At 38.9% G+C, this 24,411-nt stretch overlaps 1 protein-coding gene across 2 annotated transcripts in view; it reads right to left on the bottom strand.

Annotated features, from left to right (window-relative positions):
• The window catches only part of CSMD1 (CUB and Sushi multiple domains 1), a 1,108,435-nt gene that overhangs the window by 1,027,215 nt on the left and 56,809 nt on the right, over positions 1-24,411 (bottom strand). The gene's annotated exons all lie outside the window — the stretch shown is intronic.

Genomic DNA, 24,411 nt, shown 5'->3' with positions numbered 1-24,411 from the left:
CCTTTCAGTAACTTTGGCAGGTATTGAGGCAGTTTTTACATGCCAGCTTCTACTTTCAGAGATGACTGACATTGAGACTTACTTGGACAGGTAAATGTTAATGAAGTAGTAAAGTGAAGAAGTAAAGCCAGATCTACTAAACCCCGCTCTACAGACAATAACCAGACACAGGTTTTTAAAGCACTGTTGTGTTACATGGCTCTCACCAAGGTCATACAAAGTGATTAAAAATGATGGAGACCTCTGTCTATACTATATCATACAAAAACATTACTACCAAGACAGCAAAATTGGAAACTGCTCGTTCAATCAACCCTAGTCCAGGCTTGAATCATTTATCAACCTCTGTCTTGGGAACTCCAGTACTGTGCTTCCATATAGAGTCACGCTAAGAAATGTAATTTTGTGGTTCCCCATCCTACTCAATCACATTTTCAGTCATTCTCTCAAGATGTACTTCATGTTTTTTTGTTGCTAAAAGGTATTCTGCTCTCCCAGCAACAAGCCACAAGCCCTGGAGATCCTGAAAAAGAATAATTACATTGAATCTCAAATTGTATCATTTTTCCTAAGTATTTTATTCACTTTGAATTCATTAGTACTCCAGGGCATGTTAGACAGCCATGTTAGTGCAATGCAACACAGAATATCCGAAGAAGCTCTAAATTATCTACATAAGGTACTAGTAATGACCTCGTGACAACATCACAAAGCTCCGTGCTAGAGCTGACAAGGTGGAAATTACCTGTGCTCACTACACGTAGGCCTAAATGGTGTCTGCTGCTGGAGCTGCTTCAACACTATCACCTCAGCCACAGCTATGCTACTGTGCTCTTCTGCACTGGGAAATAACCTGATTCTCAGCACACTGGTTCTCACCATGAAGTTTTTGTACGACACAGTTTTCACACCTCACATGCCATAGCTATTTACCTGGGGAAGAGTACACACTATACAGCGGCTGCACATAAACCCCAGTGACAAGACTTGATACTCAAACTAATTCAAGGATTACAACCATTTGTGCAAAAAAATGTCACCCTTTTTACAGGGTTAATTCCAAGATCATCTTTTTTTTCCATGTATGGTACTTTTCTGTATATCCATGATTATCCACTGACCCTTCTATAAAATGCACTTTGTAGGTAGATCATCTTCCTTCCATTTTAAGAAACATATGCTTAGAACACTTAATTTTTCACTGCAGAATTACTATAGCAAAGCATCTGTAAACCTCTACATGTACTCTGCAGCTAATGAAAAATACTAGATGGCATGACTGAACTATATAACTTTAATGGATATATTATTATACACAACCTCCATCTTCACCTATTCAGGCAAAGGAAAAAAGTGAAAATATGTATCAGCATGATATTAATGCTGAAATTTTGCACGCATCAAGTCAGGAAGCTGCATGTTACAGTTTCCATAGTAACCATAATTCAATCTCCTTTTTCATTTGTGGTAATTTTTAGCAATGTATTTGATATAATTGTCATGTGGGTAACACGTTTCTTGAAAACACGGTGTAATTTCACATTGGATTATCTTTACACGTAGGGCATAGCTCTGCAGTCCCTACTAGCACAGAACTCACAGAGGTGTCCTCTATGCTTGTATCAGTTCACCTTCTGCATGTGTTGGTACAAGGTGGAGTGTCAAGTGGGTGTCATATAGGATATGAGGCTGTTGGTGATGTGCACAAAATACAAAATAGTTCAAATCTCGACTCTCCTGAAGCTCACCTTCAAGAACAATTCTATAGATTTTTATCAACAGCTACTCACCTAAATGCATGCTCACATCATTCCGGCTTGCATATTTAATCTTCTGTAATTATTTCAGGAAAATATTTTTAAGCATACAATTCTTTTGAAGTGAAAACTCAAGGAATTTTTGCACCTTTAAATTACTATCTAATTAAAGTAGCACGTGAAAAATTTAACTAAATAAAGCAAATGTTCTGACAACTCAGTAAAAGCTTTTCCTTTGCAAGAAAGGGAGTAGAAAGTTCAGTAGTGCTTGAGACACTGTTCCCTCACCTGCTATTACAAACTATAAGTGCTCCTTTTAAAAACTCAGTACATTTACTGGTTTGTCACTTGCTAAATATATATATGGATATATAAAAATAGCCCAAAGTACAAGTTTCATTTCATTCTAAAATCATTTTTATACATATACATTTTATAGGAATATTCTTATTGCTTCTGAATCCAAAACTCCTGTCTGTTTTATCTAAAAGTGGCAAATAAACACGAACTAAAGCATATAATTAATAAATAATAACAGTATTCATCCTGATTTGGAAACTACTATTTCAAGTTTCAGTTTGGAGTGAAAAAAACAATGACTGAATTGCAAATTGTAAGAATGTGATCTGTCTGTGCAAAATAAATAAAATACTGCAAAAAAGTATTTTATGCTTTATTTTAAAATAATTTTTGTCCATACTTAAATATATTACCTAGCAGCAAGTTATCAGATAGACTACTCATGCTGCTACAAGATTCTGCTTGCCACTGTAATTTGTGTAAATTAAATCTGTGCAACCAAAGCTCAAACTGGAGTTGAAGATGGCCAAAAATATGGGGGACAATAAAAAGAATTCTTTCAAATATATTAATGGGAATATTTATGTAAAAATAACATCAGCCCATTACAGGATGAGGATGGTCACCTCACAAAGAGGGACAGATAAGGCAGAGGTGCTTAATGCATTCTTTGCCTCTGATTCAACACAGATGATGCACCAAGGGGGTCTCACCCTGAACTGGAGGATCATGGCTATGAGAATGATCAAGTTCCAGTCAACCCTGAAATTGTGTATAATCTGCTGTTCCAGGTGGATTCTTGCAGATCTATGGGGCCTGATAGGAGTCATCCAAGAATCCTAAAAGGGCTCAGTGATCTCATTGCGAAACCTCTCTCAATGATTTTTGAGTGGTCTTGGAAATCCACGGAGATCCCAGCTGGTTGGAAGCTGGAAAACAGTGTTGTGATTTTCAAGAAGGGTAAGAAGGACCCTGGAAACTACAGGCCTGTCACTCTCACTTCAGTGCCTGGTAAGTTTATTCACCTGAAAGACAACACAGTCACTGGTCACAGCCAGCAGTTCTTCATGAGGGGAAAGTCCTGCTTATCAAACCACATTTCCTCTTATGACGAGGTAACACACCTCATGGATCAAAGGAAGCCCCTTGATGAAATCTTTCTGGATTTCAGCAAAGCCCTTGATATTATCTTAGTATCCTTTTGGACAAAACGTCCCTCACTCAGCTGGATAAACACATCATGTGATGGGTGAGCAACTGGCTAATGGGTTGGGCACAAAGGGTGACAGTGACTGGGGTGACACCAGACTGGGGGCTGTCACTAGTGTCACAGGACTCCATCTTAGGCCCTGTTCTTTTCCACATCTTTGGAAATGACCTGGAGGATTGGAAGGCAGGACTGAAAGGGATACTTTGTAGAGGAAAGAGAACTGAGCGGAGCTCCCTTGAAGGAAGGGAGGCAGCCCTGCACAGAGACCAAAAAAAAATTAGCAGATTAGGCAATCACCAACCATATTAAGTTCAACAAGGCAAAATGCCAGATTCTGAACTTGTAATGCACCAACCCTGGATGTATGGATAAACTACAGAATGAGATTCTGGAAAGCAGTGCTACAGAAAGTGACCTGGGGATCCTGGTCAATATTCAACAAGCTGAATATGAGTGAGCAATGCCCTGGCAACCAGGAGAGCCAACCCTGTCCTGGAGGCATCAGACCCAGCATGGCCAGCCAGGCAAGCCAGGCAAGGGAGAGATTGTCCTGCTCTGCTCTGAGCTGGGGCGGCCTCACCTCCAGTGCTGGGGCACTGCAATAAAAAAAGGACACTAAACTATTAGAGAGCATCCAAAGCAGGGCAACAAAGATGGTGAAGGCCTTGAGGGGAAGCCCCATGAGGAGTAGCTGAGGTCACTTGGTCTGTTCATCCTGGAGGAGACTGAGGGGAGACCTCACTGCAGTTACAGCTTCTTGTGAGGGAAAGAGGAGGGGCAGGCTCTGATCTCTGCTCTGTGCTGACAGTGACAGGACCTGAGGGAATGGCCTGAAGTTGTGCCAAGGGAGTTTTAAGCTGGATATCAGAAAAAGGTTCTTCTCCCAGAGGGTGTTTGGTCATTGGAACAGCTCCCCAGGGCAGCGGTCACAGCACCAAGCCTGACAGAGCTCAAAAAGTGTTTTGATGGTGCTTTTGGGACACATGGTGTGACTCTTGGGGCTGTCTTGTGCAAGGCTAAGATGGACTCAATGATCCTTGTGGGTCCCCTCCAACTTGGCATATTCTGAGATTCTGTGATACTGCAACCCAAAAAATATGGTATTGCCATTACTTGTAACAGGCAAAAAGATCTGCATTCACTTAATAACAGAGGTCTTAGGACACTTCAGATTATCTCAGTTTCTCTTGTTCTGGCTTCCTTTAGCTTTAAGACCTAAATGTGTAATAGTGACTACTGCCTAACTTGCTTTTAACTATAGTGTAATCATGTCACATAATGACTAGAAACATTATAAATTGGATACATTCTTAACAATATGCAGTAGTATTTATTCACTGCAGAACTATTTGTGGCCTTGGAACAATAAAGTTGTGCACTGACATATATGCACAGGCCAACAGTGGAGATCTTGAAGGTATAGGAACAGATTTATTCTAGGGACCAGGTGGGTTTAAACACATAATCAAGCATCAGTTACTGATTACTATAAATGCACCTTGGGAACTAATAAAATAAAAATTTTGGGGATAAACCCAAAGAACCATAGGCCAATAGCACCGTTTAAAAATCCCACAAAAAACCCCATGGACAAGAAAAACCCCAAGAACAGAGGGAGAAACCTCCATTATCACCATCATAAACCTCCTGGTAAAGAACCTGGGATTTAAAGCACCACTAAATAATAGGATGTACTTTGGGCTATTTTTATATACCCATATATAGTGAGTGAGAAAACAGTAAAGTCATTGGGTTTTGAAAAGCAGCACTTAGTTTATAATAGCCAGCAAAGACAAGATAGCACCTCATGGACAGCTGAACCTTTTACTCTTCTTGGAAAGAAAAAACTTTCTATTTTTAATCCAGCTCTTTTGGTAATATGTAGATAATTTTGACTATGACTGTTAGCCTGATTGTAACTGATGCATTAATATCAATGAGACTAATAATCCCATGTTACAAATAAGAGGCATGTTTCCTCAGCCCACATTAACTGTGCAGAGTAGCACAACACTATGGGACCAATATTTTTCCCATCGTTTATATGGCTAGATTAGATCACAAGTCTGAGGCAGAATCTGGCCTTTCCAGAGAAATTTAAATGTCTTTTCCGACACTATGAAAATCTCAGGTTCAGTCACCATATGTGTTAAAGGTTGACATTATTCCTTTTGTGAGTACTTGGTTCAAAACAAAAGAGGGGAAAGAAAAAAAAAAGCCACTAAAAGAGTTTTCTACAATTAAATATTATTTTTCATATATCCCAGAAACTGGTCTACCAACTGGATATCCCATAACCAATGCAGAATTGCACAAAGGTTCCTCAAACTTAGAATACATTTCAGATTATTGTTATTGAATTAGATTTTCATTTACAGGTTTGCTGGATCTGAAGTCTCAGCTAGCAAAATTATTAATAAAAATATCCAAATGATTTTTCTAGGTATGTTTATAAGAAGGAATCCTGAAAGGCTCACATGGTGTTAAACCTAAGCCATATTTATTCTGCTAACACATCAGATTGAATCAGTTTGATTTTCTGATCTCTGAATCTTTCAAGTCTACAGCCATCTGAAAGATCAACATACAAAAGTATTATGTTTAAAAGGGAAAAATTATATGCACAACTGAGTAAAAGGACAGTTTGAGTCATTTCATGGTGTGTTAAGCATTTTTCTTTTTGAGTTTTATTGGTTTATAAATAGGTCAACATGTTCTAGAAGTAGCTGAAGAATTCTGGAAGAATGTAGGCAGAATTCGTACAGTCAACTTTTGAGAGGAGGATAAAAATAATATTGCACCTGATTAAAAGCACTTTCAGATTCTCAGGACAATCTCGTTATCAAAATCAACACTGTTGCAGAAAGAGCAGAGGAAGAGATATACTTCCACATTGAAAAGATGTGATAAAGGAGAGAAGGAAGACAAATTCTAGAATTAGATATGGGAACAGGAATCAGAGGACCTTGGATGTTTTCTTTCTTCTGCTGGAGACTAATGGTGAAAGTCAACCCTAATAGTACATCCACAGACTCCTAATTTGTTACTCCAAGTTTATCTTCAGCATTAGCAGGAGTGGAAGATAGAATAGAGAATTTGCTTTGGATGTGGAATACACTTCAGATATTTCAGTACCATTGTTCCTCTCTAGCAAAAGGCACAATTCACTAGCTCAGAGAAATGCTGCAGAGAATTCCTCAGTGTTTCAGGGGTACACCACCATCTTTCCCCAGGGTACTTCACGCAGATGTAACACCAGCTAGTGTCTGCTTGCTCTGAAATGCAAATTGTCTTAGGCTGCATCAAAATAATTGAATGTGAGTCCTGTGCCCGCAACACTAGTTCTGGTTTCAGAGTTGTTCAGAGAAAAGATTTGGTCCAAATGTACAGTTTCAGGGTGAGTAAGGTGATACTGCCATACATTTCAACAATAAATAGCAAATAGCTTGGTTTCAAGCCCAGAAAGTATTTCTAAATTCTGAAATTTAACAGATAGCCTTACTAAAGTATATTTTTCTGTCTAAAACAAAGCAGAAAAACTGTCCCTTGCAGAAAACTGCACAAGTTTGGCTGGCATTCTCTTAGTAACTTGCAATAAGAACAAGAAGAAAATGCATATTTTTACTTCATAAAATAAAGTTTTCCAGGGTTTCTCCTTTGTGCCTTCAAGTCTAAGAACTTGAAATTGTAGGCTGGTGCAAGAAAACATGGTGACAGCAATGCTGTTCTGCATTTATTTGAAAATGTTCAGGGCACCATACAGACAGAGAGTTCTTCAACATAAGCAGACCTTTATTTTTCATGTAACATCAACACTTAGAAGGAGAAATGAAAGAGTGGTTAGTCCTTCAGGGCAAGTCTACTGAGTCAATATTGTAAATTTTGCAAGGGTCCTTTTTAAAGAAATTCAGAAGTTGGAATACTGATAAGGAATAAAAGCTTACTGAATGGGATTAGTAAACTCAAAAGAAACACTGAACAGAGACAACTCTATGGTCTGTGAAGTATTAAAGAAATGAACTAGAGTTTTTTCCTAGCTAAAAACCACCAAAATTACAATTGTTGTTCCACCTAGAACAGCCAATGTGTAATGCACTTCTTAACTGCAGCTGTTTCTTCCTATGGTATTATTTAACATGGTGTTTGATCTTCACTTTTCTCCAGCATTCTCCACTGAATTTGTCACACCCAGTTCAGACATTAAAGATGAACCATATGGCCTCTATTAAAATTAAAGTACAGCAACCAGCTAAATCATCTAACACTGAAAATTATACCTGGCATAAACCTTCAATCTACTTACATTCAGTTAAACAACTTATCTCTACAGCAGACCAGAGAAATGACATGAGTACTATCACACTGTTTTTCCAAGGTGTTATTAAGATATTGCATAAGACATTGTCATATGTACCTCAAAGTCTGATCATATTCTAGTTTTAAATCTTCAAGGCAACATATGCCTGCAGCTATTGAATGTAACGCAAAATTTGGGGAAGAGTTATTTCAACTGAATTTTTTTTCCACACCTAAACCCTAGCCTTTGTGATGTGAAATTATTTCTATTTACCTGCACTGTAGCCAAGCTCAGACTTTTTGTTATTCAGACAACATATTAGGAGTCACCTAATCAGTTTATCTTGGAAGGCAAAAGCAAATGTCACATTCCCTCTTTCTCATCTATCTCTCTCGTCTACAATTCTTTGCATGTAATGCAACCATTTTTAAAGCACATTTTGGTAAGGAAACTTTCCATTAGGTAATGCTGAGTGTTATTACACTTGGCATTATGCAGGACTAATAGAGTAGTATCTTGCCCACAAAAATACCATGTAATGCAGACTGGAGTCATAATAAGTCAGCATGTAAAGAATATCAATTTTATAGCTATGACTTGCATTCCCTCCTCTCTCTCCCCCTTATAAAATTAGCTTCCTTTTCTGAGGAAAGATTGAAGAAATTATTTTGAGAAGGACTGTGCAAATGTACTTGTCATTTCAATGTTTTACCAGAGGAAAAAAATTTTAAGGAAATGTTTGGAAAAAAATGTTCACTGATGTGTTCACATTTTCCCCCACAAATTCTGATACATTTAAAAAGTATATAAGTACAAATATATTCCCAGCAACTCTCCGAAGTAAATAAGTAGGATGTTGTGAGACACTGCTGATGAAGCAAGTAGAAAGCTGAAACAAGTCTATCCCAAAAGCAGTGTAGACTATAAAACCTCTTAGGCTCTTCTGATAAGGTCTAAAATCCTTTCAAAAGACCATAAGTCACAGACTGAAAATTTGTTTTGCCCATTGTTACAATTTTTTATATTAACAAACCAGACTCTCAACTCAGTGCTATCTCTTGCACATCCTACTTCAAGGTAGCCTTACAAAATTTTAGAAACACACTTTTTCCACTGACAAGAATATTATAAAACCTTTTTACGATGTGGCCTGAAATGTAGGTTGCACAGAACTGTGCATTCAGACAGCATATATAACTATAAGGCATTACAGAACTGGTGCCTATGTAGAACTGCATCCAGTTGTGATCTTATTAGAGTCTGAGAGCAAGTTGTTGTGCCAATGTCAAGTCACATTTTAGTTCAGGATAAGAACTGCTATATTACAGATGATGCAGAAAGCACTGTATTCTAGAATCCTAATGTTTTCATGCATTATGGTTTTAAAACATATTATAACCATGTTCAATATTATCTGTTTACTTCTGCAAGCACTGACACACCCAACTTCAAGGAAAGCACACACAAAATTTACCTAATTTCAATATGTCTTGTATTTTCTAAAGCAGCTGCTGCTGTAGATTATCAGTCCTCCTGTTTTCTCTAAGCACTGTCAATTCAGAATAATTTCATTGTGTATTATAGTATCTGAAAGCTACAAACCTTTGGGAGATAACTAACTTTATGAAGAAGTTTCTTTTCATTTTATCCTTCATTGCCCAAATAAAGATTGATTTTACAGATGGTGAATGTTTTTATAGGTGAAATAATATAAGGAAATTTCTTACCAAGCTAGTTTTTTGCACATTTCATCCCAAATTTTATTGCTGAGGATGAGTAAATGCTCCAGACATGATATCAAGTTTAGAAATGATGAAAAGAGAAAAGAGAAACAAAACCAAAAGGTAACCCAAAAATAAAAATAATGCAGACTGTTTTCTTTCTTTTCTGGAGTTGTGCCACTGTACAGCAATTGGGATCACTGGGTTTTGAAGGAATTCTTGCTATTTCACTTCTAACCCATAAAGAAAGTGAATACTATTAATGCACATTGTTTCATACATTTGTAGTATGACATTTAATCAGTAAGATTTTTGGCAGAAAGACATTTTCTTATTTTCCTACAGCTGGCTAATGAGAATACAAACTGTGTAACTACTTCTCACTCATCTGGGAGGTCTTACCTTTATATATTCTTTAAATTAATCTGAAGACATAAGGCTTTCAGACAGACAATCAGCAATATTGCCCTTACGTGCTGACAGTGCTCTTTCAAACAAATCTGCTCTGAAGCAGCAGCGTTTTGTGCTATGCCTGCATCTTCTTTTCCACTGAGAAGACGGCCTTGCCCTGCTGGTTTGCATGAAGCTTCTATAGCTACAGAAACAGAAATCAAGTTTCTATCGCTATTTGGGAAACGACTGACGTTTTATCTCTCACGCGTTACCACCCTCAAGTTCACCCAGCTCAGCTTTCACTGTTCCTACCCCAAAGATCCCAACAGGTAAAGAAACAAGCACGGAAACCCCCGAGTGTCTAGTCCGGATTTGGAGCAGCAGTTTCTGACTGAGCCTTCCTGAGCGGCACCTTCACTTCTCATCTAGCACCATCTACTGCCCAAGGCGGGCAGGAGCCGGCGCCGCTGCCCAGCCCCGGCCCGGCCCGGCCCAGGAGCGCGGGGAGCGCGGACAGGGAACGGGTCGGTCCCACCGAGCTGGGCACGGTTCGGGTCTCACCGAGCTGGGCACGGGTCGGTCCCACCGAGCTGGGCACGTTTCGGGTCCGCAGCGAGCTGGGCACGGGTCGGTCCCACCGAGCTGGGCACGGTTCGGGTCCGCAGCGAGCTGAGCACGGTTCCTGTCCTGAACCGAGCTGAGCATGGTTCCTGTCCTGAACCGAGCTGGGAACGGTTCCCATCCCGCACCAAGCTGGGAACGGTTCCTGTCCCGAACCGAGCAGGGAATGGTTCCTGTCCCGAACCAAGCTGGGCACGGTTCCCGTCCCGAACCGGCTGGGAATGGTTCCCATCCCGCACCAAGCTGGGAAGGGCTCCCGTCCTGAACCGAGTTGGGAAGGGTTTCTGTCCCGAACCGAGCTGGGCACGGTTCCTGTTCCGAACCGAGCTGGGAACAGTTCCTGTCCCGAACCGAGCTGGGCACGGTTCCTGTCCCGCACCGAGCTGGGGACGGTTCCTGTTCCGAACCGAGCTGGGAACAGTTCCTGTCCCAAACCGAGCTGGGAACGGTTCCTGTCCCGAACCGAGTTAGGCATGGTTTCTGTCCCGAACCGAGCTGGGAACGGTTCCTGTTCTAAACCAAGCTGGGCACTTTTCCTGTTCCCCACCGAGCTGGGCACGGTTCCTGTCCCGCACCGAGCTGGGCACTGGGCATGTTCTGCACAGAGCTGGGCACGGGCCCTGTTCTGCACGGACCCCGCCGCTGCTGCAACACCAGCTCGAACTTTGCGTGGTGATGCAGATCCATCCAGATTCCAAAGACCCTGCTCCAGCAGAGTTACGAGGACAAAGCACCTGTTTCCCCAGCAGATTTCTCTATTCATACATGAAGTTGCTGTCACCTTTGGGTGAGCTACAGGAATGCCATCCAAAGGTGGTGGAATACTTACTATGGAGTTCTGCACAAAGTAGAACATAATAGAATTCGAAAGGAAAAAGTAGACAGTAAGTTCAGTTCAGCTTGAGCTGATGGTGAGGAGACATTTAGTACTTCCTACCTAAGTACTACAGCGGGGTAACAGCACCACTGTCACTAAACACAGGAAAGATTGCTTCCAGGATAAAAAACATTCCACATCAGCCATGACTGAGATATGGATTTACCTCCTAAGAAATTACAGTATCACTACATTTGTATTATGTTAGTTACAGCTGTGCTAAAGGCAATTATCTAAAAACAGCATTTATGGTAAAGAACAAAAATTGATATTTAGAGAATCTATGTGTGGAGGTCATTATTGCCTCGGAGTGCTGGGATCCTGTTGTCTACAATAGTGATTAATATTCTGCAGAGAAACCATTATCAAATTAAGAAGCTACATACTGTGTAATAAAGCTTCTTCCAAATGTCTTGTATTCTTCATCACAACAGCTAAGTAAATTATTATATATACACACTACACACTCTTTATACTTAAACAAATTATGAGGTTACGTACAAGTCCTTAAATTTTTACGGAGTTCAAAGTAGATGTAGATAATAGACCATATCAGTTTATTTCTTCAGATGCTGCTAAATGTTTAGTGAAAAAGTATTCAATATTAAGCCAAGTAAATGTCTTTTATTTAAAGTGTGTTGACATTTAGAAAGACAACCACTGCAATTCTCTCTTGGTGAGTTGGTTTACTCTTGCAATCCTATCTCCAGTCTTTTGAGAAATCTTTCATCAGATCTAATTGATTCAAGCACTAAAACTCAGAAACAAAGAACCCCGTACCAGGAAAACCTCAGAAAACCTGAAAACCATAAGGCCTCAAAAAACCTAGTTAAACTACAAAAAAAAAATTTGAGTTTAATGTGCAATAGACATGACATCTTTTGCTGTCAAATTCCTCTGTATACTTTTAACATGGAAAACTCCAAAATTAAAAAGAAGCTGTAGTAATAAAAATATTTTTTTCTGAAAAATAAAAAGGATGACAGGCTATCTGGAAAAGTAACATTTTTAAAAATGGGTCCCTAACAGACTACTTCTAAAAAGTAACTCTAATTTTTTTCCTGTTACTGGTAATAACATAAATCTTCAAATAACTTGCAAAATGATCAAAACCATGGTCTGCTGACAGCTGCATATTAATGCAGACAGAACATATCTGAACAAAATACAAAACCAAAGTACAAAACTGAGATGGCAGTTGACAAGCCAAAGTTGAATGTTCATAATGAAAAAGGAGTAATGTTAATATACAAAGTAATTATGGCCCTTGTATGAAACATTCAACATCTAAAAATGAAGAACTAATACATATGTTCAATATGAAAATGCTACTGCCATTAAACTAAGATTTAATTTAAGCAATGAAACCATTTACATTGCTGAAGTATTACGTATCCTATCTCAACTGAATCTATTAAGCCACACAAGAATTACTCTGATTATCAAATAATAAATCAAAACAGAAGGTTAGATAGGCTGAACAATGACTTACTATCTACAACTGAATCTCTGATTATGAGCTGAACTTAGAAGGTATCTGATTAAAAGGTCTAAACGAAAATACATAGTCACAATATTTGAATTGTATTGGAATACTCAATGGTAAGCCATAGTATTGTATTGATTCTTTAGAAAATAATAGTGAAATCATGAAAGAGAGGTGCAAAAATTGTGTAAATGCACAACAGGAAGGGAGTTTCTAAATACATTTGAATGAACAATTAAGAGCACCTTCCATGAAAATGTGTACAGGGAAGTATCTTCTTTTTGTCTTCATTTCCTACAAAAATAGTGTCTTTCCTGTAGTTAGTTTTAACAGAGTTGAAACACAAGAAAAGCAAAACTACATGAACCACACTTTTTTGCAGTCTTGAGATAGTTATTTGCTAGTCTTGGCTGAATTTAAATCCATCTACCTTCATGAATCCTGGACCAACTGAATGTCTCAGGTAAGTTGAGAGCATAAAAAGCTTCTGAATTCTTAATCAGGTTTTATCAGTATTCATATATGAAATCTAGATTTACTAGAGAGAAAAGAGGGGGAAGGAACAAATGGGAAATCCTAAGGTGAGAGGGAAAAATGTGAGGTGTGGATTAATATAATTTTAATTTAATAGCCAGAATAATTGAATTGCTATCTCTTTATGTATCAGAAAGTAATGATACTGGATATCAAGGAGGAATATACTCATGACCAAGAAAAATTGGTTAGAATGCATCCATATTTAGGTGCTATATATGGTTGCATGTGATTAGGTATGTTAGATATGATTACATATGGGAAAACAAGAGTAGATGTAATTTCATAGTAGGAATATTCAATATTCAATATTCTCTAGTTAGTGATCTATTTTCTTACTTTACTTATTCATACCTACTATGAAAAAACCTGTATGCTTTCTCCTCTCATTAGCAGAGATAAGTTCTCTTCAGAGAGGTAGATTTGATTCAACCACATTTATCAGAATAGTTCACTAGAAGCCAGACTGGTCTATCACAAAAAAATACTCTGTTTCCTACAGTTCTGCTATAAAGACAGAATTTGTTGGTAGGATGTCTATCCACTGAAAGCCATAGTGTATTTAGAAATGAAGAGACCTTTACAGTGTGTCAGTGTACATTCAAGTTTTGCCTTGTAATCACCTGCAACTTTTCCTCTCTCGACGTGCTTTGGAGATGAGCATTCTGTCTTGCCCCTTGTGCTGTTGGCAGTAAGGGTAGGTTCAGGTTATCGAGAGGAAAGGCTGCAGGCCACATTATTGCCATAGTGGATCCTTTGCTGGAAAGCTGCCTGCAGGAGAACCTCATCAGGATCCTGACTAAGGCAAGCTGTTTCTATACCGCAGCACTGCAACACCACCTCTCCACATTCCCTGCACTATGTATCCAGATTCTAACCATTAGAAAGCACATTTGTGAAGGTCCTTCCCTTATTTCAAGGTAAGTGGAATTCATGGAAAGATATAGTCTCAGATGTAAATAGTGAGTGGATGAATTACATTTGCTTTCTGAAGTATAAAATGATGGGACTCACTCTGGTTCCAAAAAAAACCCAGCATATGCTAAAACCATTGTCAGTTTGCTTGAAATATCTTTGTGTACATCCCCCAAATATCAGCTGCTGCTGTACTAATATAGTGCTCTAGTTCAGGATGGAATCTACTGGCTGTCTGTATTAATCAGAGGTGATCCACCTCTTAGCTCTGATCCACCACTTGAAAGGTCCCCCCACCCAGATTTTTGATTTATTCCAACATCATTCAGAACTCTCTGTACTGCTAGATTTGACTACCTCCGCGTACTGCAGCTTCTCATACTTCACAGCTGCCTTTGAATGTCATCCGTTAATTTCTCCCCTCATCCTCTGCAGAACTCTTCCTACTGCTGTTAATCAGGCCATTTTGTTTTCTAATTTTAAATCTGTTATAAAACCTTCTCTCTCCACCCCCAGTGCATATGGGCAGGTTTTCTTTTACTGCAGAGCTCACAGATACCAAAGTTAGACATTATTTATCACTAACACTGTCTAATTCATCCACCATTACTTTCTTCATGAAGTTTATCTAGAAAAGAAAACAAACCTGTGCTTTCCCTCCTTCAGTACCTAAAACTTGTAAGGAATCAAAATGCTTCCTTAAGGAATAAAGGAAATCAATGACAGAACTAATAAAAACCTTGAACATCCAATGCAAGTAGCAGATCTGTAGATCTGCACAGGGCTCTTAGCATCACAAATGAAGCACAGCATTAAACTTGCCCAAATTCTTGACTTAGTGCATACTGCCACAAGTAACCTGTAAAAATCACATCTGCTGTGCCTTGGTGCTGTGGTCTTTGTTTAGAGAACCAAAAGCAGTAAAGCTTTGGTAGATTTCCAGGTACGCTTTTAGTCTCTCAATGCCCATTTTAATAGTCACATGTAAGTGTCAATAGTTTTTGATTGTCCAGCCTGAAGTCACTTCTTTTCCTACACATTTAGCAACATTAGAACAGAAGTTCTAATAATTTGAATGTAACCTAATCTGACCCAGTGAAAGAAATACTAATATTATACTGAGAACAATGTGGCCTTGTACTATGCTTAAACACTGGACACTTCTTATGCAATCAATGACTTTGATAAGAAGATTGTGAGACTAGATTTGAGCAGTGCTGACTGTACAGTAACTTCATAAATTTATAGTGTGGAGGGTATTTCAGAATGAGACAGATTTTGATGAGTGGTCATCATGTCAGTGATGCCTTTCTTAAAAGGAGGAAGAAAACCAGATAACTGGGATTTTACCAGTAACTTGCTAAATCCTTTCATGGAATCAAAATGGAGAGGTACACAAGAAGATTATCAAACACTAAGTTCTAGCCTCTGTAAACAGTAGGTGTTAATCAGTATAATAAGCACACTACTGATGCAACATCATAAAGCAATAAGGGGGACTGGCAGAAGTGAAACTGGTATAGAAGACCATTACATTTTCTTGTTCATGCAGCAAGTAGAATTTTTAATTCAATGTCTGTTGTATAATATTATGAATATGATTGCACAGGTATTCAAATCTACTAGCTTAAGCTACAAATAGGCACACAAAATACAAGAACTGTCTTTAAAAATCTCATGCAGTTTGAGCACAAGGTTTTCACTCTAGCAAAAGAAAATCTGGACTTCAAACTAATGAAGATTATGCTGAAAAGAATGTATTGAATGTGGCAAGAGACCTGGAGCACAGAGACAAGGGGGAAATTTTGCTGGGATGTTTACCACATAAACCAACACTAATTCTGTCTAAAAAGAAAAATAAATCCTATTTTCCTGTAATTGGGAACATATATTATGAAATGTCATAAAATGCAAATTACCAACCACTGGAAACAATAAAATAGAGAAAAACTGCAGTGGGTAGGAAATTCCTGCCCACTTAATCTATTAATAGCACATGAATGTTTAGAGCATTATGCCTGCAACAGGCTACAGTCTTTTTCTACCTTGGTTTCAAAAACACAGGCTAACAGAATATATGCTCTGTTAAAATTGCTTTAGAGACAACTCAGGCATGGAATAAAAATAGCATACAGCAGCTATTTAATCTAAATTGCTCTTAGAAAAATACTACTAATTGCCCCTTTTGCACACTACTGATTTAACATCCTCAAAAAATATATCTTTGTTTTGGTTCATTTATCTTCCCTCTCTCACGATTAACGACTGCACACAGCATACAGATGAATTTTTCCTTTCAGGCCTTTCTAATTTATTTCCAAACAGTACGTCTTAACAAAAAAAGAGATTCTGTATGTTATCTTTCTGGTCCTCAAGAAGTGATGTGAAGGCACTCAGTGAAGATCCAACAGAATCTTAAATGTGAATCAAAAACAGTTCATTCAGCCGTAGGATTCATTCAGGTTTTTCAATATCTATTCCACCCAAACCAGAAAATTTCTTCTTTACTGCTAATTTAGAGAAATCTTGCTTGCTATAATGAGTTTGATGGATTTTTCTTTTAGATATTTAGCTTGCCAGTACACTAATACCCTAATATTCATTTTTATTCCAGAAGCAAGAACTTCTGTCTGGAAGAGATGCTTATTATGTTTAAAATGGGATGGCCTGCTCTCTAAAGCTAATGGGAACTATTGCCCTCCAGTTGTACAAAAAGGCTAGCCTTTAAATAGTAATACATGTATGTATTTGTTCCACTGTTAATCAGGTGTATGTGAGGTTGGGGTGGGTTTTTTAATCTTTATTTTAAACTTATTTCAACAAAATTAGAACACAATCAGATGGCATTTAGTGTAAATACCAAACACTTTTATTTAGAAGTCATTTTATATATGTATTTTCATCGAAATAAATATTGCCTTTCTATATTTTTCCTGTGCATACACCAAGGAGAGAAAAAAGTGAAATTTCTAATGTCATTTGCAAATAATTCTGTTAAAGAAATAAAAAAGGAAGGATTTGCATGTTTCTTACACAGGCTATGTAGCCTATACTAAAATGTTCACCATCCGAATAGTGAGTACAGTAATTTCACGACCATAAGGTGCACCGGACTCTAAGGCACACCCCCCGGGAGTCGGCAAAATTCGCAACTTTGTAGATCATATAAGGCGCACCAGACTATAGGACGCACTTTTTTTTTGCAGTGAGGCTCCGCCCCCAGCTCCCCCTGCACGGTTGCTGGCCAAGGCCCTGCCTCAACCCGGCAGCCATGGGCCCCTGGGACTGCCTGGACCCGGGAGGGGCGGTGCCGCGGGCCCCTGGGCCCACCTTCATCCAGCAGCCATGGGCCCTCGGGCCCGCCTCCTCCCGGCTGCCATGGCACTGCCGGCTCCCCCCACGGCTCACAGCTCACACTTCCGAGGTGGCAAATGTCGCAACTTTGTACATCAGATAAGGCGCACCGGACTATAAGGCGCACTTCCGGGTTCAGGGGAAAATTTTAGTCAAAAGGGTGCGCCTTATAGTAGTGAAATTACTGTACATGTATGTAAATAATGGTAACAAAATGCATCATGTGGTAGAGGTTCAGAAGCACTCTTGTTCCAACAACTGCCAGTCCACATTAACTGTTCCACAACTGTGATTTCAGGGTCCATTTAAAATTTATATGACCAATGGCAGTAATTTTATTTGGTGTGCTTAAGAGAGCTTGACCAGATGACACAATGAAACACTTTTCTCCTCTCTCCATCAGCATTACAAAAGTACTTACTTTTTACAATTCTGCCTCCCTGGTGCCACAAAGGTGATTATAACTATCAATATGCATCCCTCACTCTTTCAAATGAAGACTAATGGTTTGAAGCAATGCTACTTCTTCCAGCAGAATTAGAGCAGAACATCACAGGCAGGTCAGTATGTTTTCTGAAAAAAAGGAAGCTTTGAGAGTATACATCACAGAAGCTCAGGATATATTGATTCTACCTGAATCATGTTGACACTCAGCTCTCCTCTGTCCAAAATCTCTGTTCAAGCACAGTTAAACTCTAAATTAGGCAACTAATGATAAACAAATGATGATGGACACTGTGGAAAAAGGAAGTAATAAGTGAAAAAGAAAAACTACTCCTGTAAAGTTCCAACAATGCCATATCAGATGCTTCCTTTCTGCAACTTATATGAATATTTAGTCTGTTCTCCCACAATATTATCACCACTGACATAGGCAGTGGTTGCCAAAGGACAAAAATAGCAACATAAGGCAAGCTAGAATAAGTCATTTCTAGGAAAAGCTTTTGAGAAAGATAGTCTGCCTTTAGCTAACTAAAGGAAGTAGAGACTGCAAACCCAGTGCATTAGGAGAAAGATGTATGTTTACAAATGCCTTGTCAAGCAAAAGGGTTGTTTAAGCTATTACAGAGCACTAACATGAAAAGAAGAAAAAGGTGAATACTGAAATGAAAGCTGTATCATAACTGTTTAGAAACGCTTAGATAGACTTAACTTGAAAGGTGAAGATCTACATGGCTGGATACTCAATTCTCCTAAGGAAGGAAATGAAACTGATGGAATAGCATCAGGTTGTGATACTTATTTTCTGCTGGCTTCTACCTATTGATTAAAGTAGATTTTTCCTTCTTAGGGGAATCTACAAAGCCTGAAAAGTATAAGGGGAGATTAATAAGTAGTTGTAGTTGCTAGCATTATGTCTAATTGCATGCAAACCTGACATCTTTCATCCACCCTACCTGTATAGTTTAAAAACACCTAGAAGCTCTGGGATTAAAAAAAAAAAAAAAAAAAAAAAAGGCTTTATTTGGTAAAGATGTTAAAGATGTGATTTTTCCAAGGGGTATTTTAGAGAAGTGGAAAGAATTAAAGAAAAGTCAGAGTTACAGTATCTGCAACCCCTCTTATCAATAATTTTTTTCCTCATCAGCTGGTGCACCATCTCAAGAGAAGAAGTTGGACCTCTAGGTTATGCTAAATCTATGTTGAAAATATTAGAAGTCTTGCCTGACAAAAATCCCAAGGAGGTATTTGGATGTAAAATGTATGAATACGGTTGCAAAGTCTGTGAGCTGTTGCAGAGGAGATGGGCATTTGGGGAAAGCCAAACACAGAATAAGCACATTTAGTGCTACAATAGTGAACTCGTTACTTATAAAGACTATTAAAAAAATTCTTTTCACTGCAAGATATTTCAATGACAAAAAAAATCATTTTTCAACCTTTTTAAGGGCCTAGGGACCAAGAGATAACTGATTCTTAGGAATATACTATTACAAAGTGCACTATTTGCTTAAAAAAAACCCAAGAGTATACATGTATGAAATGCACAGGAGACTGTTTTTTTTCCTGTTCATACAGGACAGTTTTAGCATTTAGGTACTTTGTTCCCTGGTAGGAAATGCACATGCAGACCTGCCAGATGAGGCAAAGAGATCCTTTCTTTTACAGTGCTCACTCATCTCTTTTCAGACACAGCCAGAGGGGAAGTGAAGTTGCTATTGGTCTCAATCCTGTTTCAAGGTCCTTTCCTGCATTTTATGCAATATCTGTTTAATATAAGCTTCATAAGGGATGATGGCAGGAAGGATGAGACCCAGTATTCAGTGAGTGTCACAGCCATCAGGCTGTACAATATCTCTGCTTGCCTCTTTTTCCTCAACAGAAATGTCCCCAGTAGATGAGAAAGCTGAATTCAAACAACCTCAGACTGTGGACAAAAATGCCTCGAACACCTTCGAGTTTAGTTTATACAAAGATATTACATGGAAGTCTATGGGCTAGGAATGCTACATTCCAGGAAAAAAAATAAAAGTAATATAGTTTAAAGTTCTATTGTTGTTGAATACTGGCATGTAACTGTGCAGCGTCTCATGATTTTAGATTTAACCCTCCCACACATATTTTCTGGGTCTCTCAACGGCCTTACTACCACACTGTTGAACCCACCAGACACTGCTGCAGCTGTGCTGTGGCTCCTGAAGGACTTTAAAAGGTGAGGAACCTGTAGGTCTTAGAAGCCATGAACACAGGTGCTGACTGAACACGGGGTCTCGAGTTAGCTGTTCTGAACTGCTTTTAAATGCTTTTTTGTTTTTTCGGTCTGGCCTAGCAAGACAGAAAAATACTTTCTGCAAACATACTGAATTGTCACATATCAGTCACTGAGTGGGAATGAAAGAAATATTTCAGGAATGGTAAGTTAAGTGTGACTTACAGGAATACTAATCTATAATTAAATATGATGTTTAAGTTGTTCATGTGGTCAGATACCTCGAAGATGAGGCTTTATGTCCGTCTGACCTACATCATGAACTTCATAAAGTTCAGGTACAATTTTAAGCTCTTATTTTCACTTGTAAATTTTAATTAATGCTTCCTTCTGATTTGTACAGAGTCAACCAACACAGAAAACACTCCTAGGTATCTCCAAAACAATTGCTAAATATGATATAAGGCTAGAGTTTGGTTTGTTTGGGCTTGTTTACTTGTTTTTTTGTTTGTTTGTTTTAGTCTGGAGTTTTTTTACATTTTGTCTTTTCTAGTTACTTCAGTCATCTTGTATGTTGTATAAACAGAATTCAATAAATGTCTAACAATGTTAGCTAGTTATCTGTAATTAATAGTAAGGGTTAGGGTATGCTGATGCTCTTAAAACATAGTTTCATTTTGTTTTTTATACAATGGGCTCTTGGGAGACTTCATGATCAGCAATAGAAAGTTAAAAATACTCCTCATAGATCTGAATCTCCACTATAATAGGAGACTGAAACCCAGATTTTATAGATATGTGGTGCACAAAGATTCAGATGAATACCTGGCATGTTTTCAAAAGTGCCTAGATGCATAACTGCTGTGGTATCCTGGAAACAGGTCTTGTCGAAAATTCTTTGATGAGATGACAGGCTTAGCTGGTGAAAGTAACAGTGTGGATGTAATAAATACTTGCAAGGCTTAGCAGTACATGACACTTAGGGTAAAATACTTACACTGCTTGATATCTGTAAGGCATGTGTTTAATGGACAGAACCTGCTAAATGACAAGACTCCAAGATGTCAGAGAGAACTGGGACTAAACAGTCTGTGCTGGCTTTTTGAACAGAAGTGATGCAGAGCCACAATGGTATCCTGAGAAGTGGTAGCTCTCTTTGTTTTCTGATGGAAGCAACTCTCTCCTCTAGCATCCACTCCGCAGTAAGACCTGTGAGGTTCCTCTTCCAAGGGCACTTGTGAGCTGGGCTTAAGGGTGAAACATGGCTGAGACAGGTTTTTCTTGTTGTGAGGGGTTTTTCCTCCACCATCCCTGGGTGAAGTACCCCTATGCCTCACCACACATTTAGAAACATGGTCAAGGTGGCAAAGATGGGGCAGCCATCCTGTTGGTGCTGTCATATGAACACTGACCCATTTTCACGTAATAGACTCACAGAATATTCTGAGTTGGAAGGGACCCACATTGAGTCCAACTCTCAAGTGAATGACTCACACAAGGATCAAACCTGTGACCCTGATGTTATTAGCACTATGTTCTGACCAACGTTCTAGCTGAGTAAAGTAAAAAGCCAAAGTCACACACGAAGATCCAAGCAAGGCAGGCCCAAGAGGGAGCACTGACCTGGAGAGGACGTGCAGTTGGACGTGATGCCTGGAAGCAAGCTGAGCCCCTGGGATGAGGCTGCTCCACAACAACCCTGCTGGGCTGCGCTCGCTCTCAGAAGCCTCAGCACCCCCAGGGCTAGCAGGGCAGGCAGCAGTGGGACAGCGGTGCCATGGCAGGATAGATGTCCCCAGGCTGTGCCACACTGCTCTCTGCACAGGAGATGAGACCCAATGTCACCCCTGTATGCTCCCTGCAGTGACAGATTAATAATCTGTCATCATTTACAGACATGATGACAGGGAACATGCTTAAACTTGGAGCCTGCAGCTGGCAGAGAGATTCAGGAAGGCATCCCAACTCCCAGTGCTGCAAGCACAAAACCACTGCTCTTTATATCACTGCATGGATAGTGACTGACTTCAAAAGTTGGCTGACTTCAAAAATAGTGAAGGTCATGTTTGCTGACAACTGTATCCATTATGACTTTTTGCTTGTTTGTTTTATTAAATTAATTAAGCTACTTTGGTTTTTTTCCCCTCAACAGCAGACAAGTTGTATTTCATATTCCCCACAGAAAAGCCATGTTGGCAATTCCAGGCTTCCTGTCAAGGAGCTGTGGATGGCAGGTGCTGTTGGAGCAGTGGAAGGGGGCACCTGCCATCTGCAGGCTGGGTGTGAGGTGGTGCCACGGCAGGTGCACACCTGGCTCTGCTGGCTGCTGTGACAGCACCTGCTCTCATTGTGCTCCCCTTTCCCTCACCTGCTGTTCAGACCTTGTTGTTTTGCCAGGCATGATTTGAAAAGGACTGTAAACCAGCTCAGGGTATGAAAGACATTGCCTCTGCCAGTGGCAGCACAGGCAGAGAGGTGACATGTATCTGACATGTGCTCTGTGTGATACCAGAGGCAAAACCACTGTCTTGAACCTCTGGAGGATCTCCCTAAGGACTCAGTTTCTTAAGCACAATTATATAGCCAGGGGATAATGTGTGTTACTATCTGAGGAGACATCACTGGCAGTTGGATGTTATTTTTACTTGTCTACCATTCTTTGAAAATTAAATCTTGTTTATCTTCATCTGTCTCACTACCTCACTTCCAGAAAATGCCAGTAGCAGGTAAAATTTAAATGCTACCTTCAGACATTTATTAAATACAGAATTATCAAAAATGCATTATTTAAACAATAAAAGCAACAAAAAAGTTGCATTTACTGTACAAAGTTAGCTTTAATGTGGAGATTTTATCTTCCACTTTTACAATAATACATCATGCTTAAAAAAGCAAGTGATAATGATGAATTGAGATTGTATATAATGTGAGTCCATAAACATTACAAGTACATAAAGCAATAACAGCAAATATGTGAAAGCCCATAAAGATGAGAAAAATACAAGATTTGAGCAATAAAATGGGAAGCTGCTGAAAAACACATGTAATAAAATACAACAAAGGGAGAGTATCTATTTTCAGAAGCAGTCAGGTAAAGAAAAGTTTTGGGAATAAAGAAATTCCTGCTTTTTCTGGAATCTTATTTTTTTTCTCTTCTCAAATTATACTGGCGACTAATTATTTAGATCTTGTTAATTAAGACAGTGCCACAGGTTCCTATCAGAAGTGCATGACTTGCTATTCACTGATTACTTGTCTCTGTTAAGAAGAAACATCTATCCAGTGAAGAAAAGATAGCCAGTCACACACTATTAAAATGGACAGTGAATTACTGAAATAAATAAAATTCACAGGCACTTTGCAGGCAACAAGTGCGGGAAATTTCTATCCTAATCTCTCCATAAATACTTAGTGCAGTCAGCACAAACATGAATGGGAGTGCTTTGTAATTTATTTGAAAATCAAGGAGAGCCAACACATCTATGGTGAAATGCTGGTCTCATTAAAAATCTCCAGGAATTTTGCCAATTACATTAGTACTTCAAGGGTTTCAACTCTGTAATCTCATTTTGATTTGGTTTAGACAGCTCCAGAAAGCCATGTTTCTCTTACACTAAGACAGATTCTCAGTGTCTTATACCAATGGTTGATGCCACCATGCTTTCTGAGGGACTGTTCATGAAGTCAAATACCATCTACAAAGTGCAAACAAAAGAGTATGAACAAAAGTACTTATGATTTTCCCGTCATCTCCACTGTATTTTTAATTAATAATCTCTGTGACAGAGGGTTGTTCAGAATGACCAAATCCAAGGCAATATCTGTTTTTAGCTTGGCTCCTGCAAGGAAAGAAGCTTGTACAAAATTCTGCCAAATTTTTTTTCATTCTCAGTAGCTTTTGAGCTTACTGCATAAATGTAAACAAATTTAACAATGTGGTAGGGCAATCAAAGATAGTAAGTGCCAGCAAGTTTCATGAAAACAGGTAGAGCCAGAACAAGATGCTAATAATTCCTCCACTTACCCTGCACTCACCTTCTGAGATGTTGAACAGTGCATGCAAGTGACTACACTTGAAACATAAATCTAGGCAAATCCAGTCGTCATTAATATTGATTTTCAGTGAAATGGTTCATATTTAATAGCTGAAATTTTGTGAGCTAGGAAATAGAAAAATTCTAAATTTTTTAGACAATAATGTACTTCCTCTCAATCCAGATTTTTTATGAATACTGTACTTACTTATGCAAAAGAAAATCAGAAAGTGTCCTATCTGGACTTTATGCTGGTGTGCTA

Source organism: Catharus ustulatus, chromosome 3 (assembly GCF_009819885.2).
Source record: "Catharus ustulatus isolate bCatUst1 chromosome 3, bCatUst1.pri.v2, whole genome shotgun sequence".
NCBI classification, from domain to species: domain Eukaryota; kingdom Metazoa; phylum Chordata; class Aves; order Passeriformes; family Turdidae; genus Catharus; species Catharus ustulatus.
The sequence above is the reverse complement of the archived record's forward strand: the minus strand, read 5'-3'. Positions and strand labels throughout refer to the sequence as shown.